Source organism: Triticum urartu, chromosome 7A, assembly GCF_056163025.1.
Source record: "Triticum urartu cultivar PI428250 chromosome 7A, HENAU_Tu73, whole genome shotgun sequence".
Taxonomy (NCBI): Eukaryota; Viridiplantae; Streptophyta; class Magnoliopsida; order Poales; family Poaceae; genus Triticum; species Triticum urartu.
The window spans coordinates 552,513,888-552,519,778 of NC_141879.1; the positions used below are offsets into that span (position 1 = coordinate 552,513,888).

General features: G+C 48.3%; 1 long non-coding RNA gene across 1 annotated transcript; it reads right to left on the reverse strand.

The window, feature by feature from the left end:
* Positions 1–629: 629 nt before the first annotated feature.
* LOC147960398 (uncharacterized) lies at positions 630–2,240 on the reverse strand. Its single transcript, XR_015610689.1, has 2 exons — positions 914–2,240; positions 630–805 (listed from the first exon to the last, which is right to left on the reverse strand). It is a non-coding gene; the product is annotated as an uncharacterized LOC147960398 (long non-coding RNA).
* Positions 2,241–5,891: the final 3,651 nt, after the last annotated feature.

Sequence of the window (5,891 nt, forward strand, 5' to 3'; positions counted from 1 at the left end):
GGACACTCCGACCCACTCCCAATTGGGCTAGTCCTAGGTGGCCCCGTGTCTACCAAAGATACACCGACCACCGTCGTGGCCAAAACGTCCCTCACGGGGACCCGGTACCAAAAATCTGAAACATGGGCACACAAAGTTATGTCCTCCTACCTGATCAGGGTAGCGCGCGCCCATAACCTTCCCTCGTTTGGAGGCACCGGTGAGAGGCACGACAATAACTCGCATTAAGGCCTTCCCACAAAGGCAAATGTGGCTGCATTGAAAAAGTTCGATTTGGTGGCACTATGACTCGATCCCATCGATGACGGAGGAGGTTTGTTATTATTAAGTCATTTTAATTCCTTCTCCATCATCATGAACATGAATGCAACAATGAGCATGAAGCATACAAATGCATGAACAAAATGTTGAACTTCTCAAGTGCACAACTATAGCATAAAGAACATGACAATACCAAGTAATAGCATGTCAGCAGTGCATTACAATCTTCATAACATTTTATAACGATGACATGCAAATAAAATAGAGTAGTGACATGGCATTACTAATAACAACATTCTAATTAGCATGGCAAAGATATCATGAAAATAGAAGCATGCAAGATAGGCATAAAGAAATAACTGCCGACGAAAATGATATGAAACAACTGCAACTACACATACACACAAGGTGCAAGCCAAGTCAACATGCAAGTTTGGGGCTCATGATAAGAGGTTGGCTTGCCTGGGGGTCGATGAATACTCCGGGGAGAAGTGCGGAACGATCGCGGAAAGATTTGCCAGAAACAGTTCTCTCTCGGAGGGGGCTGTTTACGTGCGAGGGCAAAATGGTCATTTTCACTGTGTGGAAACATGATGAAAATGATACCAACGGAAAGAGCTCGACGAACAGAGAACGTGAGCGCTGGAATCACCTTATTCGGAGTTACGGGTAAAAAGATACGGACGTTTAAAGCTCAGGGACTAGTCTGTAAAAATACTTCTACAAACAGGTCCCTGGTAGTTTAAACAGAACGTGTCTTTTCTGAAAATACGTTTTCCGAAGAGAGAAACGTATTCTGCCCGAAGGAGAGGAGAAATACGCCTCTTGAGACTGAAAGCGTATTTTCCATTAATGCGCTTCCGCGCGGGGAAACCGACTTCGGGTTGGGCGCGTCCACTTATCCACGCTGGCAGGACCGGTCAACACGGCAGAGGCGGGGCCGGGCGCCAGAGTCGCTGCCAGGTGGGGTCAGGGAAAGGCGCGGGGTCTGCCTGGCCAGGTCAACGCCTCCTCCTGGCTGTCTCCTTCTTCTCCCCGACGCGGCACAGAAGGGGCGAGGCCAGACGCGTCACCGGCGACGGGCCGGCCGGCTCCGGCCACCTCCGACCAGGGCGAAGACGACGGCGGGCTCAGGGAGGGACGCCGCGTCCATCCTAATGGGAAACGGGCGCTGGGGAGATCCACAGCCGCGACGGCCATGGAAGCAGAGAGCTCCCCGGCGGCGGTAGTGGCTCTAGGGGCGCGGCCACATGGCACTCCGGCGGCAAGGGGAGGGAGTGGGGACGGTATACGGGCTCCGGGGAGGTTGCGGGTGGAGGAGAGAGGGAGTGGCGCGCCTGCCATTGCTCAAATTTGGGCAGGCCGAGGCAGCGGCCATGGAGATGGGGAGGGGATGGAGAGGCTCCGAGGCGAGGGGGAGAGAGCTGTGAGTGGCTGGGGACTGCGAGGGAGCTCGGGGCCTGCTTATATAGCCATGGGGAGGGCTCGAGGAGGTGGCACGCGGCAGGCGACGTGTCCGTGTGCCAGCGAGGGGCGCAGTGTCGACAGGCGCAGCCAAAGCTCATGGGAAGCGGTGGGAAGGCGACGAGGAGGGAGCAGACGCGGCTCAGAGGCTCACGGAGACGAGCAAGGCTCGAGGACAAGAGGAGGAAGCGGACACCAGCGAGGAAAGCGACGATACACAAGAGCACACTATTCCGGTCGTTGGCACGGCTTGCCGAAGAAGAAAACGAAGGGGGCCAGAGGTCCAGAGGGAAGAGGACGGCGAGGGGGAACTATTGAGCATTAATGGCGAGACCAGAGACAGTCGGAGCAGCGATGCCGCCTCGAACAGTGGCTAGACCACCGTTTTGGCTGGCTGCCCTCGTGGTCACCACGGACAAGGCGCGCTCTGGAGATTTTACTGAGGCCAGCTCATGTCTAACGCATAGTACTTCGTAACTAGAGTGTTACTACGTAAGTAAACGGGCAGAGACAAACTGAGCTGAGTAAAACAAGCTCCACAAGTTTGTTGCTGCAAACTTTGCCACACTCTAGGGAGTAAACCAGAGAGGGTAAAAGGTAAATTTGATGTCTGGTAGGCTTAGGGTGGAAAGGACTATGGTCCTGGTATATTTTAGGTCATATGGTCAAGTATTTAGCATAGTTACAATACAACTGCTAAATCTGACCTAGAAATTAAATCATGAAGGAGCACTCACTAGGGGTATTGGATTGGGCTAAGACTTGGCAAAGCCTGATGATTTGGATGAATAATGATGCTGCCAAAATTTCATACCAAATGGACTTGCCAAAATGGTACTTCCTTCACAACTATCATTTCTTCCCAAAAACTTCAGAAAACTCCTCAGGGCAATTGGTTAGATGAAATGAGCCAAAATCTTGTGGAGATAGGTTATATGGATATCAAAATCCCTGGGAATATTTTCAGCCATAATGGAGTAAGATAAAATGCACTTGCTTGACAAACTGAAAAATTGGACAGAAACCAAGAATTGCTCCTGTGCTCACATAGTTCAATGAAATGAACTGAAATTTGGTGGAGGCTAATGATTTGAGACACTTGAGAGGATGGAAAAGTTTCATACCATTTGGAAACTCAATGAAGGTACTTCCTTCACAAAGTTACATTCTGGTCAGAAATTTTGAAACATTGCACAGGGAGCTAGGATGAGGGGATTGTGCTCATATTTGGAATTCATGGGTTATTTAACAATGTTAATCACCCTGCCAAATTATATCTCAAGTGGAGTTAGGAATAAAGCACTTCCTTTGCAACATTTCAGAGAAGGCAGAAACTTGCATTGGATCATGTGCCAAATTTTTGAACTGAGGAACATGAGATTAGGATGGAACTAGTTAATATATAGCAAGGAAAAGCTCCACAATTTATGTGGGAATTTTCCCTGCTATAAAAATAGTAGTTCCTTTGGAAAGTGGCAGAAATGCAATATTGGCATTAAATAGGAAAAGGCAATTTTCCTTATTTAATTATAGCCAATATATTTGCCCAAGATTGGATTACGCATAAGTATCAACTCCACCAATTCTCATGAATTTAGGAGATGGCTAGCTATGTCATTGGATTTTATTCCTCAGAAAGGCAAGAAAAGGTATAAATCATAATTCAAAAATATTGCATGGGACTTGGCAATATTTTTGCATATCCAAGGTTCAGAAAGATAGGGTGATCTCTGGGAACAATTGGGAGGATCAATAGATCAAGGAAAATGATGGCTCCTTTGTAAGCACAAAGGACCTATCCAAATTCCAAAATTTGGAATCTAGGGTTTGAGATGATGCAAATGAGGGCTTGCCCACTGAAAAAGACATGAACAAGGTTTCGAAAGGTTGGAAATGACAAAATTTGTCAGATTCATCCAGCAAACTCAGGTGAAAATTTTGAAGATGAGTGCGAGGAAGGAATAACAGCGCAAAAATTGATAACCCAATTTTGGGGCTGTTACAGTGATAGACTTCATATCCGGGGTTGTACACCATTACGGCGTCCCCCACAACATCATCACCGATAACGGCTCGAACGTTACAGCCGAAGACGTAAAAACTTGGTGCAGCAACATGGGCATTAAGCTCGATTATGCCTCTGTCTATCACCCGCAAACTAACGGTCAAGTCGAGCGAGCAAATGGTCTTATCATGAGCGGAATTAAACCTAGATTAGTGCGATCCTTGAAGGAATCAGATACGCACTGGGTGGAGGAGCTCGACTCCGTACTATGGGGCTGCGGACCATGCCGAATCGCACTACCAGATACACACCGTTCTTTACGGTGTACGACGCAGAGGCGGTACTGCCCTGGGACATCATTCATGATTCACCTCGAATGCGCATGTACGAAGAGAAAGAAGCCAAGCTTGATCGGTAGGACAGTTTGGACGCCCTGGAGGAGGAGCGTGACGTGGAAAAAGCCCGCTCCGCATTCTATCAGCAACAGGCTCGGCGGTATCAAAGCAGAGAAGTACGGGCCAAAACTTATAACGTCGGCGAACTCGTTCTGCGCCTACCAGAGAAGAAAAAGGACAAGCTCAAGCCCAAATGGGAAGGTCCCTTCGTTATTGACAAAGTTCTGACCGGTGGAGTGTACCGTCTGCGGGATGCATCAGACAATCGACTCGAGCCAAACCCATGGAACGCAGCCAGACTCTGAAGGTTCTACGCCTAGCGCCAGACTTTGTGTTCGTCTCCTTACCTCTGTCATTTTTTTATATATCCGTTATCTGTCTTTTCTTTCTTTCTTTCTTTCTTCCCCTTTTCTTCACGGCCTTAAAAGGTTAAAATGTGTCTTGACTACACAATCTTGACACGCTAGACGTGCTCATTATACCTGGGGCTTCTTATACAGAGGCTTAATATAACTATGTTCCGGGCTCTATGCCCCCCGCACATGTGTTACTTTTCCACATGTACCTTTTCTTCACCATTATATGCATCGATATGACTTAAGTTTTGGCCAAGCTGGGTTGCCTGGCTCTTGTGTTTATGCCCTATGTTCCCGTTAATTCGTCTAGGGCATAAGGGGAGCACCTCTGCGATTGTTACTGCCGGGTCAGCCGGATGTGTACCTTAGACTGGGTGAAGCCGAAAGCTAGCGTTCTTAAGGGAATATTCGGTCTGTGAACAAAAGATGACCTTTATTTATTGTAATACATGCCCCTGGATGTTTATATCCTGCGTTTATTTTCGCAGTTCAGACATGCACATTAATGCATGTGTACCCAGGGAAAGAAACCCTTAACGGAACTATTCTCCCTGGAAGATGTTTCTTACTATCCATGTAATATAACATAGCTAGTTGGGTACTTGTCGGTTCAAGCACTTATGACCCCTATGCCTGGTTTCCACGCGTACCCCGATTTTTACATAACTAAGCAGGTATTCGGATACACTCCGGACTGTCGGGTCCGGAGGTTGAAGCGAAAAGGTCCACCATGACAAATGATTTACAATCCGACTAGGGACAATATATGTCACTTGCAGTACACAATCACTTAGACTGACTAAATTCTTCTTCTATACCATCCAATAGGTTGTCTACCCTACAATCCTGTTGGGACTACTTCGTGGCTAATTTCACCTGGTCATACACCAAGCTGACGGGGATCTCTTTCCCATTAGACTCCACAGGTCCGACCTCGGCCATGTGGTTCGGGTCAGCCTTGGTATATCGCGTCTTCACCATGGCCCAGGCTTCCCTTGCACCTTGTCGGCAGGCTGATATCTTCCATAATCGGAAGCGCCGCCGCGCTCCCTTGAGCATCTCTACAAGCTCCCCCATGCCTCCTGGCAGGGAGGCGGATGGCCACAAGGCTTGGGCAATGCCCTGCATCACCTGCCGAACTTGTTCGTGCAGTTGTGAGAGCTCTGGCAGAAGATCACCCGCAGACCCGGGCATCTCCTCTGCGGGACGACCCGTCAGCATACCTACAGATATAACTCTGTTAGCCGGTTTCTTCACCGAACTCTATAAAAGTTCATTCAAGCACTTACTAAAAATGTCGCGTTGAAGCCTTTTATCCTCCTTTAGGGAGTCAGCAAGCTGGGCCCGAATATCTTTTAGTTCAACGCCCAGCCGGGTATTGGCATCTTGGAGATCGTTTTTCTCCCGCCT